The sequence below is a fragment of the Macrotis lagotis genome, chromosome 6, assembly GCF_037893015.1.
Source record: "Macrotis lagotis isolate mMagLag1 chromosome 6, bilby.v1.9.chrom.fasta, whole genome shotgun sequence".
Taxonomy (NCBI): Eukaryota; Metazoa; Chordata; class Mammalia; order Peramelemorphia; family Peramelidae; genus Macrotis; species Macrotis lagotis.
The window spans coordinates 22139276-22165116 of record NC_133663.1 but is presented as its reverse complement, the minus strand read 5'-3'; the positions used below and the strand labels follow the sequence as shown (position 1 = coordinate 22165116).

The window sequence follows — 25841 nt, the reverse complement described above, 5'->3', positions numbered from 1 at the left end:
CCAGTTCATGGGTGAATCAAGATATCATTGGTTCTCTTAGAAAATGAAGGACAAATAATAGGTTTGGAAACAATCAAGTTCAGTTCAAATCATGGTTCTTCATCCAGCAAATCTACACATCAGTATTCTCAAGTGTAAATCATTTAACATCTAAGCACCTCAGTTTCTTTAACTAAAAAAGAATGGATTTGGATTAAATGAGATCTCAAGTTCCATCCTGATCAAAGCAAAATTTATTTTTGTGTGTTTGTTTGTTTTTTAGGTTTTTGCAAGGCAAATGAGGTTAAGTGGCTTGTCCAAGGCCACACAGCTAGGTCATTATTAAGTGTCTGAGACCAGATTTGAACTCAAATACTCCTGACTCCAGAGCCAGTGCTCTATCCACTGCACCACCTAGCTGCTCCTCAGAGCAAAATTTAAAAAGCAACACATGGCTTATGTCAGCTGACTCATTTTATAGAAAAGTGAATTGTGGATCAATGAGATGAGAGTAGTACCTTAGCCAACCTGTCCCATGACGCCACCTTGCAGATTTACGGAGTCTGGATGTGCTCTCTTTGATGCTCCTTTGTACACTGGCATATTATTCAATAGAAATAATTCATAATGGTGAGCTAGTACACTTGACCATATCAGGTCCAAGCAAGTCTGAGCCAAGGAGAGAGTTTAGAATACAGATTGTCAAATCTGTACTAAAAAAAAATCCACGCAATGAAAATGTAATTATGTAGGAATTGGTAAAAGATGGCATGTGATCTCTGAACAAGGTATTTTTTCTTTCCTTATTTTCTAGGCAGATTTCTTCTTCTGTAATATATCATTGAACAGATGGCCTCCAACGTTTCATCTGATCCTGGATAATACTAAAGTAATCCTGAAATTACAAAATGGAAAATGAAAATCAGTACTAGGCCTTTTAAAAACTGATTCATTCATGGTCATCACCAATAGCAGCTCTCTCTGATATTTTTCTTTCAAATAGGAATAATTTAGTGGATAAAACTTAATCTAGTTTGATAACTAAACAATGTTTCACTTTGCATTGAGCCATATGAACCAACTCAAATATACGATAGATTTTTGATGTATATATAGCTGGGGAATCCTAGAATTTCAATTTTAAAGTAAATGAGCTCTTCCCCTCTTTTCGTTATTTTCTCCCTGGAGAATGAATGTCAGCAGATGTTGTATCTTTGACTTGCCAGGAAAATGAGCACTTTACCAGCAGATACAAATAGAGTTGAAACATCTTCTAGTCATTGTCAAAATCAATCTCAGCATGGCAGTGAGCTGCAAGGAGGAAACAACTTTTTTAATGGGAATATCTTGTCAGTACAATGTTAACTTATTTTTGGACCACGGATTCCAGCTTCAAAGTGTGGTAGTCCCAGAAATCAATTCAAATTGAAGGAACTGAAGACATTTCCCCAAGAACAAGATCAGTGATATTGCATCAGACTCATTTCACCCTTTTGGCAAACTTCACAGGTTTCAAAGTTTTATTGGGTGGCTGCTTCTGGCAATCAAAGTGGACTGCCTCCATCAAAGTTTGAAAGCTTGAAGCTTTACTTTGATACATAGATTGATATATAACAACATTGATGTGTGTTCCTTTCTGTAATGCAATTCCCAACATATTCATGTCTATGCCCTTCATGCAATCCATCATAGGAGTATACTTAATAGCCTGGGAAGTTGGTCTACATCTCATGCCATTGAGAAGATATGAATGGAGCCCATTGGCCGCCCATAATCTATCACTCTTGCCATATGATTAGTCCTTGTTCTCTTCTCATTCATGCATCTCTTCAATGACATTCTTTATTGTACTTGTATATTTCTTGATCAGCAAAGTTACTTCAGCCTTTATACACCCATCATAGACTTCTGCCTTCTGCCTTATGTGGCCTTTAACCTGAATTCTTCTGGAAATATCCTATTCAATGCCTCACAATGATAAGACTCACCAGAGAATGAAGGTTAGAAAAAAGAAGTGGTATTTTATTTCCAGGTGAAGACTGGGATCATTTAAAGAACTTTCTAGTTTTGGGAGGAACTAAATTCTCTCTCTTCTCTTTATATTCAACTCTTAGTCCACTTCTTCATTTCAGTGTTTTTCCAAGACATATGTATTGATGGACAAGCATTTCAGTCAAAATATAGATTATTTGCTCCTTTAGTTTAGTTTAGTTTACTTTTCCTGGATGGATCAGCCCAAATCTTTTGACTGGCTTACACATCTCATAATGACTCTTTTGTGACAGTTTAATGTAAACAACACAATGACAAATAGAAGCTGCACCTTCCCTGCTTATGCAACAGGATTTAGGACCTTATCATATCTAGAAAAGATTCTTAAACTAATCTACATAACCAAGGTATGATATGGATAGCTTTCAGGGGGACTGAGAACACTGAAAGAAAACATTTTTATTTTCACTCATCTATAAATCCAATTTATATCTATAAATAAAACTTACCTTTTCTTTCACTAATTGAAAAACATCATTAGGAGAAGTGGGGTCCAGAAGCTTTGCCAAATTGCCATAATTGTTTACAACGCAAAAATGTTCAAGAACTCCTGATTTCTACAGTTTCTCATTCATGTGGAACTTGTCCCAAACAGTATTAATGATGTCAATCCCTTTGCTGAGTAGTCATCCCCATTCTGTCGCTCAAATTAGATGGATGTCTATGATTTGCTAAAAAAAAAAAAACTTCAAAGCACTACAATAAAAGGAAGCTATTCCTATTATCATATTAATAATAGGGTCATAGAACAAATTTATCTCTACTGTTGAACCTTGAAAAGAAGCTTGTGTGAGGTCTGACTTATTGAGATTCTAACATGCTCTGCATATGAGATTATCTGAGCAAAGACTTCAATGTAGTCTTTTACATTTCAGAAACAGCACTTCAATTGTGTGTGCTTGCCTGTTTTATTTTGCTTTGTAATCACCAAACTATAAACCAAGCAGAATTTTCATTCTCTAGACCTTTATCTTCAACGTAACCTTGGAATTACAAAATGTATTATAAATAAAGATTCTAAATTTAAATTTCTATATTAGATATGTGAACTCTAAAGAATCAAAGCTGGAGATCCTAAGTGAATAGGAAATTAAGCTCAGAATGAGATCTCACAAGAAAAACTGGCAGGAAAAAGTGCAAACTGAAAACAAGAGTGACCAGGTAACATACATGGAAGAATCCCAAACCACTACTGTCTTCTAATCACACAGCTTTCTGATTGACCTAATCCTTAGCAGATGTATTCTTCTCTGATCCCTATCAAATACAATACTTATGCTGTCCCAACTTGATGGCTCAGTTGATTCCTATGAAATATCCTGTGTCTATGCACCTATTCCCTGACTCGCCTATCTCTTGCAAGCCCCTTCTCCTACAGAGAATCCTACTCATCAATCTTTGACTATGGCAATGAATGTAACTTTAGCTCTCCTTGGTCAGTCCAATCAATTCCAAATGTTCAATATTCACTTTGCTTTTCATTCTCCTTGAGTAGTTGGTTATTTCTGAAGTCTTTTTCCCCTTCATTTGAGATGGCAGAGTATTATGTGAAGAAAAAAAGATTTGAAGTCAAAGCCTATTCTGCTTCTGAATTTTATAATTTTCTAGGAAGTTGACTAACTGGGATTTGGTTAATGCTTACTTGGTCATGGAAGAATATGCAACCCCTACATTTTTAAAATGGAGGAACTTGGGCCCAGAGAAGGTTAAATGACTTGTCCAAAGTTCCAGAATTCATGCGTAGTTGCAAAAATTTATAGTACACATTTTTTGTTACAGCATCATTCCTATATACAATATTATTTCTTTAATTTTCATTTACTTTAATATAATTGCCCAAATATATACATTTTAATTTATTGGTTCATTTGTTATTGAAAACATACTATCTATATATTGTGGATATATAGATATCTATTGTTTAGCTAGAACTAGAAAGAGAGATAAGATAGTAGATAGATAGATAGATAGATAGATAGATAGATAGATAGATAATTGAGGCAAATCATCCTTGCCTTCAAAGAGCTTATACTCTAATTATTAAATTAAAGCATATTTCAAGTACATAAATGCAAGTTATATTGAAAAAGTGAACTCAAGGAGAAAGAAATTATTCTATTAGTTCAAAAGAGAAAATTTGAGAGAAAATATAAAACTGAGTTTTACAGAAGAAGCCTAATAAAGAATTTTTGTTATTGTTTTAACCTTCTTATATATAAAACAAGTTTTCATGGTAGTCATTCATTTCCCTTTATAATGATCTAGAAAATGGGTGAGATTTAATTCCATATTTTGGTGACAGCAAAGACAAGAACAGATTTTGTTTCATGATCTCTTTTCAATAACTATAAATCATGAAGCAACAATCTTATTTGACAGTTATAACCTTGCATGCCAAAGTGGAAACTTAGGTTAAGTGTACCTTCAGGATGGCCACGCTCCACAAACTTCTATTTCCATATTTTATTTTCTATTTTGTCAAATAAAAAATAATAAAAATGGAAATCTTTTTATCCATCCCTCTGTCAAATTTTTGATGCTTCTAGGAAGTGGAGAATTCAGAGTCTATCTTGAAATTCTGAATGAAAATGCAATTCAAAGGAAACACCCTTGCACTATAATTTTTCCAGGGAAAGAAAAAATCTCAACACAAATTATTGACCTCTGTTATTTCGCAAATATCCAAAGCATGTTTTCCCCTTCAACACTTAAAACATTTATTAGGAGATGATAAAGGGAATCGGTTCAAGAATGGCATAGAAAACCTACTCTTAATAGTCCATGATTAACACAATAAATTAGTAAAACATCAACTTCTATTGCTGTCTGCATTGAAATATAGAAAACAAAACATACATTAATACAATAGCAGTTTTATAAGAATTCTGAAACTGCCAACTTCAGGAGAAGATATTTGTCTTAGTTTCTTCTAATAGAGGAATACCTTGTTTTCTGGTTATTTCTGTGACAAATACTAATGTGAAAGTTGTTTAAAAAAGTAAGAGCTAAAATAATGACTTAGAATAAAACAATTCTGTGTAATCACAAACATACACCTATGACTTTATGTGATTTACACATTCAAATATTTTTAAGGGCAACTGTTAAGATCATTGGCCTGATAGGAAGTGATCCAATATTGTCATCAGATTATTTCAATTATTGAGATGACTCATTCATTTTATTCATCATGGTGACAGTTGAATAAGGTCAATTAAAGTGGCAAAGGAGGAAAGTATTTGGATAGAGTAAGGAGAAGGACATAAAAAAATTTATGAAATGCTTTCCTTCCCTCATGGAGAATAAAATGCTCACTCTGCATATATTGATCATATTTAATGAATACAAATGATATTTTATTAATTAGAGTAAAAATGTATTCATTTTCTCATGTAAATGGTTGCAATTATTATGTGTGATATACTCAATAATATTATTTTATGATTATTTAACTATAATATTCAATAACAACATATTAATCACTAATTTGACCTACTAATCAAGAAAATGCATTTTATGATAATATACATCTATTTTCATTCTTAAAATTTTGATTAAAGTTTTTCTTTTCTTCTGAATTCCATGAATTCTGGGTTGTGTTTTATTTTATGAAAAATAATTTAAAAGGGCAAGATGCTAGTTGGAGATTGTGACTTTTTGTTCATTTGGAGTTCTTGTGACTGAATAAAATTGGTTAATAATTTCTTCATTTAGGTTTTTGCTAGGCAATGGGGTTAAGTGGCTTGCCCAAGGCCACACAGGTAATTATTAAGTGTCTGAGACCGGATTTGAACCCAGGTACTCCTGACTCCAGGACCAGTGCTTTATCCACTGCACCACCTAGCTGCCCCAATAATTTCTTCATTCAATTGAAAAAAATCTTTCAGTTAACATGAAAAAGCAAATTATAAATGCCATCAAATCATCATTTCATTCATATTCCATTCTTTATTTTGAGAGTGTCAAAGTTAACCTATAAGTAAGAATTAGTTGCTATCTCCTTTCTCTCATGGCTCTTAAAAATATACAATAAATTTTTGTGCTAATGGCTTTAAGATGTGCTGCTTCAATTCAACAAACAATTCTTGGGTTTCTGCTATGGATAAAGCAATGTTGAAGTGATTACAGCTCAATTTTTATTTGATAAAAGTGACTTTGAATTAAGACAAATGTTCTCTCTCATAATTTGCACCATATAATTAATAAACACAGTAGTCATTTCAAAGATAATGAACTTCTTAGTTCTCTTCTTAGATGGATACATATTATTGCCAAGATTAATTTTTCCATGGATAGCAAACTATCTATTCCTTCTTATCCTGAATAATTCTTGCCCCTGTGTTTTCATAAATTTGTCATAATGGAATAACATTCTGCAATAGCTAAGTGACAGGTTTAGGAGTCAGCAAGATGATTTTAAATCCAGCAACAAGAAAAGAAAACAATCACTCTTTGAAGCTGATATGATGGTATACTTAGAGAAACTCAGAGAATCAACTAAAAACTAGTTGAAATAATTATCAAAGTTGCAGTATGTAAAATAAAAATGTCTAAATCGGCAGCATTTGTTTATATTAACAACAAAACCCAGCAGGGAAAGATAGAAGGAGAAATTCCATTTCACAGGACTGCAGACAATATAAAAAACTTAGAACTGTAACTGTATATTACTACTGAAATTGTATCTCAAAGAGATCAAAGCAAAAGGGAAAGAACCTATATCTACCAAAAATATTTATAACAGCTCCCTTTTGCATTGGGAAAGATTCAAAAATTGAGGAGTTGTCTGTTTGTTGGGGAATGGCTAAATGAGTGGTGGTATATGATTGTGAAAGAAGACTATCTTGCTGTAAGAACAAACAGGATGGTTTCTGAAAATCCTGGGAAGACTTAAATGAACTGATGCAATATGGAGTATAAAAAGGAGAACACTAAATGCAAACAACAACAATATTATAGAGATGATAAACTGGAAAAGACATAGCTGTGTCGACTGAACTGAACCAGTCTAACCTGTGGATGGTTGGAGTGGAGTAGTGTTGTCTAGAGCCCAGAAAATCAAGAAACAAATAATAAAGCTGACATCATTTATAGCATGAGTATGTACATGTGCCAGGACCCCACCTCTGATTGAGGGGACCCTAGACATAGTTATGGCGAGGTCTCAATACGTATACCAATGACTGCTCAGCAGGCTAGAGTCCTGACAATGAGGGAGCAACAGCAACAATAAAGACATGAAACATGTTATGAATCAAATGTATCTTAAATGGTCTTTGTCTGAGCCCATCCAACCCTAGCTCAAAACAATAATTATATGATTTTGCCAGAGGGTGAGATCATCCAGAATGTGAGCACCAAGGATTGTTATGTGAAGCTCAGGATACACCTTGCTTGCCAGACCTTAGCTCTGAAAAAACAGGATGCCTTCTAAGATTTTGATAACTCATCTGACCAATTCAATGATCCATGATGATTCCAAAGGAGTGTTGATGAAAAAATGCAATCTACTTCCAGAGAAAGAACAGAATACACACTGAAGCACATTTTTTTCACTTTTTTGTCACAACATGGCTTATAAGGAAATATATATTTTTATGATACCATATATGCTATGTTTGCCTTCTCAAGGTAGGGAAGGAAAGAGAAAAGGAGAATTTGAATTTAAAAAATATTGAAGGAATTATTATTATTTTAAATGTCCTTTAGGACACTACCACGCAACACACACCTTTCCCTTGTCCCTGGATCACCTTAAATCTTAATTCTTCCAAGTTTCAATTGCTTATTTCAAAGACAAATAGCATCACTTGAGAGAATATTAATGTTATATGGAAATGAAAGATCCTAATTACATTACTTATTAGGATAGCCCTTTAAATCTTGAATTAGGGTATCTCGATAGTAACCTTTAAAATGAGACACAGTGGAAAGAGTGGTTCAGAGCCCAAATAAATTGGGTCCTCATTTGGTCTCAACCACATACTGAAAGCACGACCTTGAGCAAGTTGCTAACTCTCTGGAGGCTTCAGTTATGGCAGCCAAAAAATGAAAAGGTTGGACTAGATGGTATTAAACTCCCTCCCAAATCAATATCCATAATCTTATGAATAGGAAAAAATGTATATCATTTAACTATAACTGATATAAGAGACTAGATATCTGAGAAATTAGTATGCAAAAAAGGACTTCTCCACTTCCTTAGCTGTATTTTCGCATCAAAGTTAAAAATAAGAAATAATAAAAGGCAAATGAGATTCTTCAGGAGGTGAAGCTGGTCACTATTATGGAACCACAGTTCAAATAGCATTGTCCCCAAAGCATCTCTAGCTCTCTCTATTTTTTTCTTGCCTCTTCAGGTCTTGAATATCTGTTACTATTATGCTGATGCTATAAATGAGTCAGCTTTATTAGATTAGATAGTCTAGCCAGTAATGCTTCAGTTTCTTACAAAATCCTCTAAAAAGATTGCTACTTATTTATTCCTGATGAAGTAAAAGGACTAAGGGGCCTCCAGGCTATTATGAGACCTTTATTTCCTGTTGATTAAAGTATGCGACACCTTTTTTTTTCCCCTATACTGAGGGAAATAACATTGACTGTTTTAGGAAACTAGAGATACTTAAGGAAGAAGTGCACTTAATTGAAATTCATTTCCTTTGGTCAAATGTTTCCAGCACTGGTCTCACTAGTGGGGATACTAGAGATATGTCAATTTTCCAGGTTAGATTATAGGAAAACTGAATGTGTTGAGAGTAGAGTCAACACAGACCTTAACCCTGAGATGTTTGTATATAAAGAATAATAGCCAACAAATAAAATACCACCAGTGCTTCCCCAAAGCTAAATGAACTGATTCTTTTTCTAATATTTATTTAAGATGTAAACAATCTAAGCTGATTGCTCCTAATTCATTTTATTTCAGCTCCTTCTACTAAGGATATAAAATCAAAATGGGATTCTGCAGTTCTCAGACAATCCTTAAGAAGTTTGAAAATATTGTATTCAGTGATCTCTATGGAAAAAACATGACTTTATACAGCTCCTAGATTTTATTTATTCATTTATTTAGGTCTCATAGCCTATTTCCAAAACAATTTGAGGAAGCTTACAAAATTAAACATTATGTAAAACAGAATGTCTAGGGAGAAGAACAAAACTGATAATATATCTAAAAACACAGAGGGAAGAGGTGGTGGTGCTTAGAGTGGGAAAAGACTTTAGAGATCATCTAAGCAAACCCTTCATTTCACGGATGATGGCAATAAGGACTAGAAGAATGACAAGACTTGGTCAAGGTCACACAGGTGATGAGTAGAAGGGGCAGGTTTCAATAGTAGTCCTCTCCCTCTAATCTTGGCATTCTTCATTACATCTCACTATCTTCCAAGAACGTTTACCAGATTTCTGAAATTCCACACTTTGGAGTTGGCAACAGTTCATAAAAGAGACGGATAACCCAACAACAGAGCCACTGCCAGCCAATCACTTGATGTCATCAGTTGAATCATCCCCGTCACTAGTTGTGACAGTAAGCACAACTTTGCCTGCAGTGAAATGTTTCAATGTTCAGATATAGGGGAAAATAACCTTAAAAGGCAATATGGTGAGTGGTGTGGGGTTTCACACTGGTTGAGGGAGAAAGACCCCAGGCTCTTGTGAAACTGCTCCATATTGGTTTTTGGGTCACAAAGAAACTGGACATTTAAACAAGCTTTTAACATTTGCTAATTTCTGGGATAATCCCTGATGGTACTCTTTGACACAGACAAATAGTAGACTATTCTAGCTGTTCATGGGGACATCTACATTCCTTCCACTGTGACCTTGAGTTAAGAAGCACTGCATTTTCTAGATCAGAGATGAAGGGGTCTGATTTCTGACTCTAAAATTGTGGAAATGTAAAAGAGAGATTTCTATTTTCAATTAACTAAAGGCCAATCGATTTACCCTGTAAAAGACTGACTATCAACTATTATTTTGTCTTGGAAAACAGTCACTATATTATACTGAATACTATACATTATACTATAATGCAAATATAATTTAAAGATAAATTTAAAAATAATTTAAAATGCTAGATTACCCCCCAAAAAAACATTATATTTCTTTTCAAGTGAGGATACTTTATCTCTGATTGTATTTAGGCAATAATCTCTTTCTTCAATTGAGACTCTATTTCAATTGTGATGAGCAAGCACATACTGTCTTGACCTTGCACAGCAAAGAGATTAACCTTAAAATATTCTCCCATCAACTCCCATAAACTTTCATTCACTGTGACATTTCAAAGTGTCAATGAAAACCAGTAATTAGTTTGAATTCTTTATTTGAACTAGACCATAATTTTTTGTGGTCTAAATAGAAATATATCTGAACTGTTCTTTTTTATGTTACAATAGATGACTAATAATGAAATTCATATAAACAGGGTTTTAAGGCTTCCTATTTGGATTCATAGGATTAGACTTGTAGTAATAGGAGGAAAATGAGAAGTGGCAAATTTATTTGATATAAAATGCCTTGCTTTGGAGATGGTAGTGGTAGTGGTAGTGGTAGTGGTAGTGGTAGTGGTATTGGTAGTGGTAGTAATAGTGGTAGTGGTAGTGGTAGTGGTAATAATAGTGATAGTTGGAGGAGGAGGAGGAGGCAGAGGAGAAGGAGGAGTGGTAGTGATAAACATTAGAAACAAAGTAAAGAGAAAAAAGAATGATCTGAAGATGATTCCTTCCCAGGTTATGTTCATTACTCTTTGGATTTTCTTTCAGTTAACAGAAATCTTTTTACATGGAATCAGTCTCTTATAAATTATTAGTTAATCCACATTTCATACCCTCCACAACCTGATTCCTCATTCTCACCCTCCTTAAACCTCCCACTCCCAAGTTTCAACCAAAGACCACTCAGTCTAACCATTGTGCCCTCTAAAATGCCTATCCTATAGGAAACAAACTGCTCTTCATTTTTTTTCCTCTCCCACTCTTTCCATTTTATTGATACCTGACTTCTTGCTGATGACAATCTCCTTGGTCATACTTTTCAGTGCTGCCTTTATATTCACTCATTCTCCTTAGCTCTCTCGTCAAGACAGGAGAATTAGAATATTGTTTGTTTCTCATACCACTTCCATTGACTCTCCTTCAAAGACTTAAAACTCACTTCCTTAATCTACTCACTTCCCATGACCTATTCCTCCACCTCATCTCACACAAAGATGGTCATAGTTTTGATTATGCCATAACAAAGGTACCAGACATATAAATTGAATCACTCCTATCCAATCATATCTTTTTTTTTTAATTTCCCCTATCCTTTCCCTTAAAAAAACTCTATTCTTCATCAATAAGTTAATTCCTCATTGATCACCAGGGCCGCCTCCCTAATTTGACCTCTTATAGCAATACAATTTTAAACAATTTCCTGAATTCCTAGCACCTTTATCATATTGCTACTTATGTCTCAGCCTTGAATGACCCTTACCATTCACAGCCTTCATTCCTATATATTGCTGAATGAAGGAGTAGAAACTCACTCAACTCTTTTTTGCCTAGGTCCACGACAAATGTGTGTGAATCTCAGCTGGTTACTGCTAAATATCTCCCATATCAACTCATTTTTTACCCTCTCCAAACCTGTATTCCCCCTCAAACCTATCAAAATCCTTCATCCTCCTATCTTTTAGCTGAGGACTTTGTCAAAAATGTTTTACAGAAAAAAAATGCGGTAATTAGCCAGGAGCTTTCCAGTTTTTTCCCCCATTTTCCCTGTGTCTCATCTCATCACTGAGATGCCTTCTATCTCTATCTTCCTTCCAAACCTGTCTGACATGCCAAAATGGCTTTACTCCTAAGTAGACTTAACCTTTCTACTGATTCAAGTTATCTCATATCATCTCCTCTGACAAATTGTCCTGTCATTCAATGCTGTCATTTATTTTCAATCATTTCCCTTCCCCTGAATCTATCCCTTTCTGCCTGCAAACATATTCATGTCTCTCCCATTCTAAAATGAAACAAAACCTCATTTTTTCAGTCTTTTATTCTATATCTCTTCTGCTCTTTGTGGCTAATTTCCTGAAAAAGTCCATCTACAATAGGTGCCTCCTCTTTATCTCCTTGCACTCCCTTTCTTTTAGGTTTTTGCAAGGCAAACGGGGTTAAGTCGCTTGCCCACGGCCACACAGCTAGGTAATTATTAAGTGTCTGAGACCAGATTTGAACTCAGGTGCTCCTGACTCCAAGGTTGGTGCTTTATCCACTAAGCCACCAGCGGCCCCTGGCTCCTGCACTCACTTCTTAATAGCCTGTAATGCAACTCTTAGCCTTCTCATTCTACTAAAACTAGCCTATCCAAAGGTTGTTCAAACTCATGATTTCTCTGTTGCCAAATACAAGGGTCTTTGTTCAATCCTCCCTCTACTTGACTTCTCTGCAGCTTTTGAAGGAGTCATTGTCTCTTCCTAGATATTATCTTCTTTCTGGGCTTTTGAGATGCTTCTTCTATCTCACACCTCCTCCATCACCTTTGCTGGATTCTCATCCATACCACTCCCCCTAACCATACATCTCCCACAGAGTTCTGTCTTGGGCCTCTCCTCTACTCCTCTACACTGCTTCACTAAGGGACCTCATCAACTCCCATGAATTTAATGACAGAATTAGGCTGATGATTCTCAAGCCTACAAATCCTACCCAATATCTCTACAATCTCTCATCTCGAATTGCCTTTCAGACATCTTGTAGAGTTATCAGTTAACTTCTACCTGTGTGTATTCTGAACAAACTTCTCAACCTCAGTTACTCAATTTGTAAAATAAATCAATTAGAATGAAGTGAGTACCTTAGAATGTATTTTAGTATCTTAGACCTGAGGTCTCTTCAGGTTCCCATATGTAATAGTAATTTTAAAAAAGCAACTTTTTTAAAGGAACCTGAGAAACCATTGAGTCCTCATTTTACAGTTGAGGTCAGAAATGATTCAGGAGATTTCTAAGGATCACACAGTGAACAATAAACTTTTTAAAAATTGCCTGATATGTTCCTGACACTGATAAAATACTACAAATTAGAAAAAAGGTAAAAGACAGTCCCTGCTCTCAAGAAGCTGACAGTTTAATGGATGAAACAACAAACAAATAACTATGCAAAAACAAAACACAGGATAAATTGAAGATAATTAACAGAAGGAAGACAGTTGAATTAATGGAAAGTAGAAAGGCTTTCCTGTAAACAGTAGATTTTAGCTGGGAAGTGAAGACTCCAGATAAATCAGGATATAGAAATTCAGAGGAAGAATATTCTAGGCATGGCGAATAGCAGCCAGTGAAATGGGGAAATGTCTTCTTTGAGGAACTGCAATAAGGTCATTAATGCTGAATTGTAGAGTATGTGGAGGGTGGAGATTTAAAGTTTAAAAAGACAGGATTTTTTTTTATCTGATCCTTCCAGTGAAAGGAAGTTTCACAGCTAAGAACACTCTAAAGGGGGAAAAATTCAAGCTATTCTTGATTCCCAAGCCTAGTTCTCTACCCATTATTTTTGTTTCTATGAGACAGAAACATGTACAGGGAGGACTGTGATGGTGTAGTTGCTTCCAGAACCTGCTTGCTGGTCATGTAAGATACTTTAAAATGTCTTTGAAGCAGTGAGTTCTCTTCCAGTGCTGTAGATCTGTCCCTTCTTTCCTTGTCTTAGCACAAATTTCCCTTAGAGGTCTAGCTCACGTGGTCAAGATATTAGTATGACTCTTCAATATTGGGAATATACCATGAAGCTGACATGAAAAGCTATCCATTGGTTACCCTTTGTTCTTGCTACATGAATATGATACCTGCCTTTCTAGTAATGTATCCCTCTCAAGATGTCCTTCATGCTGCTTCTGCTGAACAATATCTTTTGGTCATACTCTGTAGTTTATTCATAACCAATTTGTGTTTCTCCATCACTCTTCAAGTTATTCATCTAAACAATCAAGCCCTGAAATTTATAGAGAAAAAAGTAGATTAAAGTTTTGACAGAATCAGTTCAGCAGACAGATTGGTGTGTAACTTATGGATGAAAAGAAAAGCACATCATAGCAATAAAGTATTATATCAATAATTTATGGCAATTTTTGTGACGGTTATTCATCAGTCAGTGTACCCGAATTCAGGTTCATCTTATGCTAGCAGTCACTCAGCAGCTTCTAGACTTTATCCTCAAAGTTTTATACTAACATCACCTCAATTTGACCCTAATGAGATCAAAGTGCTGTTTTTAAAGCACAAAGGGATTGAAATTGGTGTAATATTTGTCTCCAGATTGGAGATTACATCACTAAGCCAACTGATGACTAGAAAGAGGCAAATAATGACAGCAAAAGTAAAAATAAGTCCAGATAGAGGTTGTGACTTCTCTGATCATAATCATCCAAACCCTAAAAGAACCTTCCTAGGATTGAAAGAAAGGAGAAAAAAATAATAATAAAACATCAGCATTGAAGATACTATCACCACAACCTCAGAGAAGAAGTGATCTTAAGGAGAAGACTCTCTGTAACTATGAAAGAGCTAATTGGGTCCCAGACTTTTGACCATACTAAGAAGAGCCCTTATCTCTTGAATGTCATTGATAAGATCACAATAGAGTCACAAGGAAGTAAACTCTAATATTATGCATTTGACAATCAATAGTCAGAAATTCTTCATTTTGAGGAGCAGTGAAATTGTGATTGAGATGACCAAAGGTACTATGGGAAATACAATACATTTTCCACCTTATACCCCTCCACCAAATGAACTTATATTGAAGCAAATTTGGAGGTGTAGGATTGAAGGGGCAAAGGAGGTTGTAGTAACTTTAAACAGTTTAACTGTAAACTGAAAGGAGACTGGAAAAAAACATGGCAAAAGCATAGATGCCATTTTTATAAACTAAGAACAAAGAGCCTCCCATTACTCTGAATATGGGAAATAGGGGAAGGAGCCCCCTCAGTACATACATAACCAGGGAAAAATCACTCAAATAGTAACATAGCACAAAGGAGACATGGATCAAGAAATTGGAAAGAGAATACTTTGCATAGATAAAGTCAGGGGTTTGTATTTGGGTGACTGATCTGTACAGTGGCACTATTGCTTAACATTGTATATTACTGGGGTGGTTAAGTGGCCCAGTTGATAGAGCACTGGCCCTGGAGTCAGGAGTACCTGAGTTCAAATCCGACCTCAGACGCTTAATAATTCCCTAGCTATGTGGCCTTGGGCAAGCCACTTAAGACCATTGCCTTGCAAAAACAAAAACTAAAAACTAAAAACTAAAAAAAAATGTATATTATGCTTTATTTCAGAATAAGATACTTCAAAAACAACATATTATAAAATAACTTCATCAAACATCTTCAGAGTATAAAAATTAAATGTTCTTTGTGTGTAGGTGTGCATTATAAGGAATTTTATAAATATATTTCTGAAAACCAATTTCTATTAAGGAGTTCTCAGATTTTACTTCTATAATAATTTATCATTTACCATTTAATTAATGAACTAATTATATTGTGTTTTCTTGTATCATTTATCTTATGACACCTTAATTTCAGCAGCCATGGTTGTCTCTAGGTTGTTGCTATTGTAGTCATTGCTGATTCATCAAGACTTAAGTTTTATCAGAGGACATTTATTTTATTAAGCATAGGCCTACAGGTAGGCTGACTTGATAAATAGATGACAGGCAGATAGAGAGAGAGAGAGAGAGAGAGAGAGAGAGAGAGAGAGAGAGAGAGAGAGAGAGAAAGAGAGAGAGAGAGAGAGAGAGAGAGAGAGAGAGAGAGAGTTAGATAGATAGATAGATAGATAGATAGATAGATAGATAGATAGATAGATAGGACATTTCTACCACTAGTATACTACCTTAGTGATGAGGTTTTTCTTTTTTCTTTCAATCAAATAGAAAACAAATTGGAAATACAGGTTTATTGTTTGGATAATGAATTTAGGTATCACTTTAGTTTATACAATACAATGCCTACTCATTTTATTCTCTCAATCTCTCCAGGAAGTATTTATCCCATTTTAGAGAAGAGGAATTTGAAGCAGAGGTTCAATGACTTTATATGGTTAATAAGTATTTGAGGTCAGATTTGATCTCAGAGCATCCTAAAGCAAATTCAGTTTGCTAACTATTGAACTACCCTTGTGGACTTGGTTTCGAAAAAGCAAGGTCTTGGGAGTCTGTCAAATCCAACCGTTTATTGTACAGGTGAGGACACCAAAGCTCAGTTGGTTAATTGACTTGTCAAATGTCAACCATCTAATAACTAACCGAGGCAGGTTTTAACCCCAGGCCTTGTGACTCCAAGTACGCTATGTCTGCTGTTCCTCAATCATAAAGTGAAAGAGATGGAAGGCATATAAATTACTCAGAAATCCCTTATTCAAGGAAAAATTAAAGAAATAATACCAGAACAAGTATTTACATTTGTTTTGGGCTTAGAAAGACATAGCCTACAATGTTGAAATAATGGTTTTACATGAGGATATAGACTACTTAAAAAAAAAACTCTAAATAATTCAAATAAAAATTGTATTGTTGAATGAATGAATGAGTGAAAAATAAATTCTTAACAAGTCAAGCACCATCCACGACAATAGAAATACAAATACAAATACAAGAAACAAAACCAGTCCTTGGTCTCAAAGACTTTACACTGTATTTTGTTTAAGAGTGTGATGAGTGAGAAGTATTTTGGTTTGTAAAGGGAAGAATGAATAGTGTCATTCACTGGGGAGGAGAATGATACTCCCATTCTTATAGTATTCAGTATTAAGTATTAGTTTGAATTTGGCTCTATAATGGAAATTAATTGGACCAAGGGTATGCAGAGGGTATAATTATCTTGACATGCATGACTCGTGTTGCCAACTCAAATGAAGCAGAGATAAAGCCCAGTTAATAGAAGAGGGAGCTAATGACAGTACTCACTAATCAGTGCAGTGGAGATATTGGGGCACTAGATCCAGATTTGAAAGGGTTAAAATCCCTAGGGAATAGTCTCTTACCTGAGTGATGAGGTGACTGGTGAGGAGATAGCTACAGAGTATAATGAAGCATGGCAGGAGTTGACCCAATTACAATACCAAGGTGCGTGATGTAGATATGACTCAACTCTCAACTAAAGTAGATTTCAACTGATCAATATTCTAGTAGAAAGTCTTTGAAAATTCCCACAGCTGAAGCATTTATCACTTAGCAAAAAACCTCAGCCAGGAAGCGAGATGATGAAGTAGATAATACATGGGACACAGAGCTAGGAAAAATGAAGTACAAAATAAACAACTGGCACTAGATTTGTGACCTTGATCTTATCAGTTACTGACTGCTTCAGTTTACTCATCTGTAAAATGAGGTTAATCAAAGCACCCACCTCCCAGAGTTGTTGTGAGGATAAAATGAGATGATATTTGCAAAGTATGTTGCAAAATTTAAAGTGCTAAAATACTTGACAGGTATTAATATTATTATTATTATTATTATTAATCATTAATATTATTATTATTAATCATTAGTGCTAGACTGGTCCTAGGACACAAAACCTTCTCATTGGATCGGTACTTGAAGCCTGATAAGGCTTCTCCTTTATCATTAAGTCATTAAGAATCCTGTCTATTCCAAGATCCTCATGAGATATCTGATGAAGAATTTGCTAGAATAATCAAGTGTAAGGATATTTTTATGAACAAGAAAAATATGAACATATAAAGTTAATTCAACATTCATATGATAATCAAAATACCATTAAATTTAAATCCTGTTAATATAGAAAAAATTACTTTCATTTTGACAAAAAAAAATCATTCAATTTTGAAATCGAATTAAGTAACTGAGATTTCATTTGTTAAACATGAATATTAGATCCTTCCAGTTTTTAGGACATTGGGAAATTGCCATTAACTAAATGTGTCATCAGTTTTTAGAGATTCTAATTTCTGAATACTAGGTTCAAAGATAAATTCACCCCCAAAACCTATTTTAATATAGCTGAAATCTGCTAAGCCCAAAGATACCCCTGATGATTAATAGAATTAAGAATTAACATCTAACTTTTTGAATTGTAACACTTCAATCTCTTCCATGTCAAATTAGTGATTTTTCAGTACTCTTATTTTCATCTTAAGCTTCCTGGAGGCAAGTGTTGTCTAAAATTCTAGAGGATACTAAAAATGCTGAGGGTAATCAGTCTCATTGTAGGACTTGTTAGAGATGTTCATTCCACTTAGGAGAAATGTAATTTAGGTTCCAGCTAAAAAAAGTACCTGCTTCAAGTACTTAGTCTGAACAGATACATTATATTTTAAAAACTATGAAATCATGTTTCCCAAGAAATATATCTCTCTGTTCCCTTCCCTTTTTTCCCTTCCCCTCCACCTCTTTCCCCCACTTTCCTTTCCTTTCCTTTTTCCTTTCCGTCTTTTTCCTTTCCTCTTCCCTTTCCTTTCCCCTTCCCTTTTCCCTTCCCTTCCCTTTTCCTATTTTCCTTCTTCTCTTGTCTTTCCTTTCCTTTTTTTTACAGTCATTGATTTCATTTCAGAAAGAAAAATAATGCCTTATTTCTCTTTTCAATGCAGTTTTTTTTCCTTTTTTTCTTCAGTTGTCTAAGGTCTGGGAAAATGGAAACCCTCTTAAGTATATCATGTTCAGACCACAAAAACAAAAAAAAAGCATAGGTACTAAATAAATGCAAGTCATATTTAAATTCAAGAAAAAAAATTAAGGTCTTTCTTGAGAAAGCAATCCTCAATGCAGAGACAATAACATGGGCAGGTAAATAATACTATCTCACCATCTTTATACCTCTTTAAGGATTATAAAATACTGAAAATACTCCCTATAATATTAACTTGAATAGCTATTGTCTTTGCCATCTTACAGAGGAGAAAAACATGTCTTTGAGTGTTTAGGTGACCTGCTCAGGGTTATTCAGCTAATAGGTATTTGAGATGAGAGTAAACACCCAGTCTTCTTCCTCCAATGTTACATTCTCTGCTCCACATTCTTCTCCAAAAACAGTCATAGGAGATATGCACCCAAACAGAAATAGCATGTAACTCAATCTCTTACTATTTCATGAAATACACAGGACTATGTCATGTTATTTATAGGAAATAGGGCACTTCTTCAGTGTAAGCAGATAGAAATTTTAATCAAACCCTGTGATCCTTTTTTTAACATCATCATTAACAATAGTTTTTCAGTGATGATAATAAAATATGATGGGAATTCAGCTTGGGAAGTCTCAGAAAAAGTAATTCTAACATGTTCCAGTTATTAATTCTGGTTAGATATTATATAGTAAAAAGTATTTTTCCATAAAATATCTGTGACTGCTTTTCATCTAAGAAGGATATTTTCTACTTAATTTTTCCTGTGAAAAATCAGTTTTTGATGTAAAAAAATAGAAGAATCTGCAAGAAACAAGCAAATAACAACCAGATGCTCTAATATCACATATAAGTGACATAAATGGCTTTATAGACTCATTTAAATGCACAAAGTTACTTGACAGATAACCGTCTCCTTTTATTTTCACCCTGAGGAAATACAAAGTAGCTTTACATTTCACTTTTATTCATACATCCATCATGATTTTCCTTTTTCACATTAAGGATCTAGGCTACAAGTGATTATCCTTATAAGCTAATGTCTGTAGTGCTAGCCTAAGTTTACACTGTTGATTAGTTCTGATTAAGGCAAAAGGTGATGTATCATGATTTTTCCCTTATCTCTAACAGGCATTATTACGAAGAGCTTATCTGAGAGTATCAAGAAGGAACATAAGGTCCCATAGATTTATTTACTGGTATGTGAGTATGAAGAAATGCAGTCCTATGGTCCCATGAATAGCACAGGAGGTGGGTCCACTGTATTGTGATGGGGTGGGGACACCACAATCAGAAGCCCAGGTCCCTGGGTCTCTGCCCTTATATCTATTTTGGGGTATGGAGTAGATTCACAGGGACCAAGTAGAAAGGGAACCTTAGAAAGCAATTTTTGCATCTTTATATGCATATACATTTGGATAGGCAAGGTAAATAGGTATCTGCCTATTTATATATATATATATATATATATATGAATGTATTTGAATATATTTATATATTTAAATATATTATAAATATATATTTAGGTATATACAGTGCATGTTTTCATAAATGCACATATAATGTATTGAAGATATGTGTGGCACACATGTTTTCACATGTATTGTGTGTGTATGTTCCTATATACATGCTCATGTGTTGTATATAAACATAATGAAAATATAAACTATTTTAGAGAATACATGTATGTTTATATGTGTATGTGGGATGCATGGCTTTTGCAAATATAGATACACATGCATATTCTCCAAGCAAAAATACAGATTTTAAAGAGCCCAAAAGAGAAATCTTGGATAACTCACTAGTTAAGCATCTACAAAAATGTAAAGTGAATTTATGGGAATACACTACTGTAGAGTCTGTTGCTTAGCATCTCTCTAAGAAATAAATTGTTTACCTCATCCTGAGTGGGTAGCAGGGAACAGTTCAACAGATAGTTGGGTGGGGAAACTTGACACCTTCCCAGTTCCTTCTGAGTCAGGTCTTCTTAAAAAAATAATTGCCTTATTTGAAATAAAATCTAAGACGTCTGAAAAACCATACACCAAGACATAAAGTGAAATATGAGTTAATGTCAACTATTTGCATTTCTCTTATATATTTGTCATATTTATATATCTTTGCATGCAAATAATGCATGCATGTTAAGTACCTGTTGTACGAGTTCGTTCCCACATATATCTAATGTGTCTTTTACAAATCTAATTCAGAATACTTGTAGATGTAAATATATGTGTATTGTGTATATAATAGCATTAACTATATCTGTTTTACTTTAACAGTAAAGGAGAGGAGGATAAAAGAGAACTTAGAAAAGGTAACTAAGAATTGGGTCATTTCCCTTCAGAATGCTCATTATTTTAAATTCTCATCCATATTCCAGAAAGCAAGGATGGATCAATTGATAGGTTTTCTTAATTTCAACAGACTAGTAAAAAAAGAGTACCCTAAGGTGATAGCCACATATATGTCTATGGTTTTGAAAATTTAGAAGGCTTTTATATGTTTGAATGAAAAAAATGATAGATCATAAAATAGGAAACTATGTTTAAAAAAATGAGATCCTACTTAAATTTCATTGTTAATGGGTGTGTATTTCTGTGCATGACTGGTTGATTCCATTCCTCTTTTTTTCCTCTATGTCTATATTCCTCCTTAATAAAAATTCAAAGTAAAAAAAGTACACTGATATAGGCTATTGAACTTTCAACCAAAATAAGCTTATTTTAAAGTTTTCTCAGGTTGATAATTTCAAGGAGTTTGTTGAGAATATCTATATCAAAAGAAGATAATCATAATTATTTTTAAATAAATGACAAAAGGGTTTCTTTTATATCGTATTATTATCAGGAGATTAATACAACTGTCCACCAAACAAACAGCAATTACACCAACAACATTTCTGATAGTTCAGCAGTAACTAAAATTTGTGTATTCAACTCTGTATGTCAGATGTTAGAACTTTTATGAAACAGCATCAAAATTTAAAAGTATGCCTGTGTATAATTTCATTTTGAATATAAAGTAGAAAGACAAAAATAATCTAATCCCCTGAGTCTGTCAGAACAATATATTCATTATTCATTCATATTAAGAAAAGATTCAGTGCATAGTACTACATTACCAAAATAAATTGTTCATAAACTTTTCACATTTATTCATTTTTATCACAATTCTAATGTCATTAAAATATTTATTTATGAAAGGATTATAAAGACTCAAAACCAAGATAAGAGAAAATAGATAATATTTAAAAGAAAATCATATTGGGTTTAAATATGAACCTAAAAAAAGTTTAGTACACTGGAAATATGACTAAATTGGAGTCATGACACATGGGTTCAAATTCTTCCACTGACAAATCAATTCTGTCACTTTTATAAAATTACTTAACCTCAATTAATAGTGGGGGATATAAAATTGTGAACTAAAAAAACAAGACTTTTCACTAACAAGGAATGACTTTTGGAAATGTTCGATTAAAATAATTATTTTCAAGTTACATAATATTTAAAGTAATCTGATGTATGTAGGTTTTTATAAGGAAAAAGTTTTCATTTTTTTAAATGAAAGTTCCTTTTAAAAAAGAATATTAAACAAATATTAAACAGAAATAGGTAATTCAGGAAAACTACAAACTACAAATCCAATGTCACATTAGCAAATTCCTTACCACAAATCAGTGAACTTGTAATTTCATTCATGGAATACAATTTTTTTTTCAGACAAGTAGTCTTTAGGTATATTGGCTCTGTCTGTGTAATCAAGTTTCTTCTTGCTTAGATTTGTATTACCAAAAATAATCCATGTCACACCGGTTGTCCACCACAGTTTCTGATTTAACAGTCCTAACCACAGTTCGCACTGGAAGAAACAAACCTCTTTGTTTCTTTTAACCAAGATTTTCAGTCACTGGAAGTCCATGAAGCATTTCTTCTAGTAATGTTAGTTGTTTTATATGACTCAGACAAAGTTGGAAGAGCATAGTAGGCACATTTGAAATGGTTTAATAATAAAGGGAATTTCTAAATTGTAGATGGGACTATGCCACACTCCTACTCAGTGACCTCCAGTGTCTCCCTATCCCCTCCAGCATCAAATAGGAAATGCTGTTTTTGACATTCAAAGTCCTTTATAAGCTCCTCCTCTAGCTCTCCAGTCTTCCAACACATTACTTTTCAAAATATAATTCTCATTAACGAGTGACCCATCTGTACCATGAACAAAACATTTCATTTCCTGGTTATGGGCATTTTTCTCTGGGAGTCTTATTCCATTCTAGATTGTTCTACTCTTTTTACTATAATTCTGAGTTCCTTAGCTTCCTTTTACTCCCAAATAATATCTCTTCTTTTTTCTTTTTTTTTAACCCCTCTTAATTCTAGTAACTTCCCTTTATTATTTCCTATATATCCAGCATATTTGCACATTCTCTCCCCTTATTAACAGAATAAAGTGCTTGAACATAGAGGCTTTTAAGGGACCTTGTCTATTTTTGCGTCTTCAACATTTAGCTGAGAGTCTGATTCAGAGTGAATGTTTATTGATTGATTAAAGGACTAGTTAATGACTGAGTAAATTTTCAAGTTTTATTGAGTTTTTCCATTTGTGTGTGTTTTTCCTGCAGATGCTATAGCCCTTCTATGACATTCTTGATAGGCAGTGAATGGAAAGGAAAAAAAAAAAGAAAGCAATAGTATGAATTTAAAATCATTGGATAAGAGTTCAGGAAATCTAATCTGGGCTAGTTTGTAATCATAGTCAAGTCATTTATCCTCTCTGGGCCTCAATTTACTCTTTGGTAAAATAAGGGTGTGGGAGATGAACTAAATGACTTTTTTAAAGGTTTTTGCAAGGCAAATGGGGTTAAGTAGCTTGCCCAAGGCCACACAGCTAAGTAATTATTAATTGTCTGAGGCTGGCTTTGAACTCAAGTCCTCCTGACTCCAGGGTCAGTGCTCTATCCACTGCACCACATAGACACCCCCAAACTAAATAACTTTTAAGCTCCCTTGAAACTAAAATTGAGACCTTTACTTTGACCTATATTCAAAATCCTGACTTCCGAAACCAAGTTTTCTCCAACTTCTGGTTGAAAAAGACAGACATGGTTCTGGTCTTCTATGTCCATCAGCTTCTTGTGGGGCGAGTGCTAATTCAATACCTGGAGACATTCCACCTGGTTGGTACTCTTTCCACTAGTTTATTTTTTTGTTATTTTTATTAAACACTGAAATAGCCAAGTGTTAGCAGCAATGAATTATACTATTCATGTGAAAGGTTATTGCAAATATGCTTGTGGTGGAAAAGTCATTTCTTTTTTAATTAATGCAATAATAAGGAAGAGGGAAATGAATACTTTTATTTGATTCTCTTTTCTCATTTCAAGCACACAAAATCCTCTCTGTCACTATTTCCTTTCAAATTGGCAGCATGTAAACTCAGTGCAACAATCTTGTCATTTCCATTTCTCACATTTGATTTTTGTTTATTTAGTTTTTATTAATCCTGCTGCTGTCTCATCTCAGTTAATGGTTCATAGCAAATCTCAGTCCCAGAAAGTTAGATTTCATGAAACAATTTCACAAATCAAAAAAAAAAAAAAGCAGCTAAAGGCAATCATGCAATCTCAAAGCTTGGAGGAATTACAGTGGTCTGGGTAATAACAAATGAACAGTGGACCATAGACAAGTCACCCAGCAGGCCATTGGCAGGAATTGACTTACACTTCTCTTTCCATCACTCTCTGAATCTCTTCTCATCCCTTCCCTTCCTTTTCCTGTTTTCCCTTCCCTCCCTTTCCCCTTCCCTCCTTCTCCCCTTCTCTCCTGTTTCCTGTCTTCCCCTCCCTCTCCCTCCTCTCTCTCTGACTCTGTCTGCTTCTGTCACTATCTCTGTGGCTCTCTCTCTGTCTGTTTGTCTGTGTTTGTGTGTGTGTTTGTGTGTGTGTGTGCCTGTGTCTCTGCTTCTCTATCTGTCTCTGTCTGCCTGTCACTGTCTCTCTGTTTCTGTCTCTCTCTGTGTCTCTGTCTCTGTCTCTGTCTCTGTCTCTGTCTCTCTCTCTCTCTCTCTCTCTCTCTCTCTCTCTCTCTCTCTCCCAAATAATTTCCCTAAGGCTCAACTTAGATCACATAATCCCCTATAGACAAAGCCTCAATGAATTGGTCATACATGACTCAGGCCACTCTTGTTAAAACTTTTAAATTTCAAAGAACTAGATATTTTAGTTATCAAACAGTTTTACTTATCCAGAGTACAGAAAAGATCTTCAGAACCAAGAAAGGCCATTCTGCCAGGATGCAGCATTTCTTCAGTTGGCCATAGCTTTTTTTCTGTGTTGCTCAAACTGGTCAACCATTCAGAAATCTAATGGAAGAGAAACAGAATCTTTATTTCTTAAGATTTTTTGTTTTTGGTAATTAGGTCACAAAGAAAATAAATGAACTCAATGAGCTTTAATTCTCTGAATCAACCATATGTTCAGGATGCTTTCAATTGTGAAAGGAGAAAAAAATGTATCTTGATGTGCATGGGATCAGGTCTTAGAATATGAGTCTTACCACAAATTCCCTTTTGCTTAGGATAAAATGATACGCCATCAGCTTGACATTTCAGTGGCCCCATTATCTCCAACCTATCTTCACACCTTTATTTCATACTAGCATCCTTCACTATGTCCAAGCCAAAGAGGACTACTGCCAGCATCCCTTTTCACATAGGAGTATGCTTTCCACCATGTTTAAGTTACCTTCTTCTTCATGGCCAGCTCCCCAAATCATCTTTCAAGAGTTACCCTGCTTGTTGCCACCATCCCCTCAAGTGTTCCCCACCCCATGCTCAGTGCCTTTCTTCCCCAGCAATTCACCTTCAATTATTCTTATTATTCTTTACTTTGAATCCTACACATCAATCTCCCTGTAATACTTAGTTTATAAGATCAAAGACAAGTTTCTTTTGTTCTCAAATGACAATTTCATAAATCAAAAGTGTGAATTAATAATACAAAATAGCAGAGAACTACACCTGAGAAAATGTTCTCTATCAATGTAGAGTAATTCCTTGGACTTCTGAGAGTTTGAGTCGCTTCAGCAGGTTCATCCAGAGAGTCCAATCAAGACTGACCCTCAAGTTGTCCTTCCTTTGAAGCTGGTTCTCAGTCCACTCTAAACTCTCTTCC

At 34.5% G+C, this 25841-nt stretch overlaps 1 long non-coding RNA gene across 1 annotated transcript in view; it reads right to left on the bottom strand.

Moving 5' to 3' along the window:
- Positions 1 to 13870: 13870 nt before the first annotated feature.
- Positions 13871 to 25841, bottom strand: part of LOC141491593 (uncharacterized) — a 120176-nt gene continuing 108205 nt past the window's right edge. Inside the window, exons 2-5 of the long non-coding RNA XR_012469658.1 lie at positions 24922 to 25030; positions 20562 to 20693; positions 17066 to 17313; positions 13871 to 14006 (exon numbers count right to left, since the gene is read on the bottom strand). This is a non-coding gene — a long non-coding RNA (uncharacterized LOC141491593). The remainder of the gene's footprint in view (positions 14007 to 17065; positions 17314 to 20561; positions 20694 to 24921; positions 25031 to 25841) is intronic.